This window comes from Austrofundulus limnaeus, unplaced genomic scaffold, assembly GCF_001266775.1.
Source record: "Austrofundulus limnaeus strain Quisiro unplaced genomic scaffold, Austrofundulus_limnaeus-1.0 Scaffold126, whole genome shotgun sequence".
Lineage (NCBI taxonomy): Eukaryota > Metazoa > Chordata > Actinopteri > Cyprinodontiformes > Rivulidae > Austrofundulus > Austrofundulus limnaeus.
The window spans coordinates 1468865-1470519 of NW_013952528.1; positions in this window are offsets into that span (position 1 = coordinate 1468865).

Below are 1655 nucleotides of genomic sequence, written 5' to 3' on the forward strand. Positions count from 1 at the left end.
AGAGAGAGAGAGAGAGAGAGAGAGAGAGAGAGAGAGAGAGAGAGAGAGAGAGAGGACATGGGTATTTGATTAAAGTTGCATCAGAACATGATTACTGGCTCAACTTTGTTTTAAATTAATACATCAAGCAAACTGTACACCCTCATGAGATCAACAATTGTTCATTCTGACATGCTATTATTTCACTTTTATTAAACAGGATAAACTATGGTTTTCTTATGGAAAAAGATTCAACATATAAACTTATTTTAGTTACTTGTCAAAAAGTCAATATAGATCAAAAAGAGCACATRTTGGTTATATTTTAAATTTGTACAGCATATTGTTAGGACTACTCAGGAAATGTTTTTATTTTTATTTTAAAAAAATCTGTCATTTTTACATACAGTATGATGTTTTGCTAATTACAATGCTGATTTTGTAAAGGACAGTTTACTTTTAGTATTGCACTTGGTAATAATAACTTATTGCATAATGTATGCTCATCCTGTGTAGATGTATCAAACGGCAAGTGATCCCAAAACGTTACTTGGACAAAAAACATGCGTGTCCACAGATGGACCGGCATTTAGAAAATTACAGGATGTGTGGTGATGATGTGCACATTTCACTTATAGTTTATAACTGCTGAAAGATGAGGAGTCAGTATATATCTGGCCTTTTTTAACATGTCAGTTTGTTTCTTTCACACTTGATTAAAATATAAAAAAAATACACAAATGCATCAAATCTTTGATCCATTATACTTTATTTTCCCAAATACTAGAAATGTAACTTGTGTGTTTGTTTGGCAGAACTGTTAACAAAACATCTCTTGATAGTAACTCAATTTTTCAGATATCSCACAAACATTTGGTGTGGTAGTTAYAGTAATTTGAGCACTGACAGATCATGTGAGATATGAGACCAAGCATAATTTTATTGATAAATGTTTTTTCTAGAACTGTTCTTTTTGAGAAATAGACCCTATTGAAATCAATTATGAATACAATTTTTGTACCTATATTTACCAAACCATGAAATAATTACACATTTATTACTTTTRCCTGTACACTGAACATATTTGTTATCAGATTTCTTGACACTGCTTTTACATTTAAAGGTCACCACAGAATTCTCCACCAGGAGGCTGGAACTTCCCCTGAATCAGTGCATCGTTCATGGATACAAGTTGCTTTCAAACCCGGTCTCTTTCGGCTGACAAAATTGTTTTAGTTTGGATGTAAAAAGCAAAAACATACAAACAAGTCTACTTTTGGTATAAAACATTCGCTCCACCTGCATTCAGGACTGAAGTCAAGCTGCCTCCTGTTGGCTCGACTGAAAACACGGGATCAATCAGTTCAGTAAAAGTAACAAATGAAATGCCCACAGTTTTGTTACAGAGTAAAGTTTTAGAATTTTATTTTAAATTAAAAAATATGCTATGATTTTAAAATATGCATCCCCTTTACCACCTGACCAAAAAAAAAAAAAAAACCTTTTTCAGTTATCAGATCTGGAGGTCAGAGAGACTGGTTGTTGGTCTTCCACAAAACGTCAGACTGGATTTATTTTACAAACTATTGAAAAATTATTTTAGTCATAGTAACTCCTAACCCCCAATACACACACAAGCACACACACACACACACACACACACACACACACACACA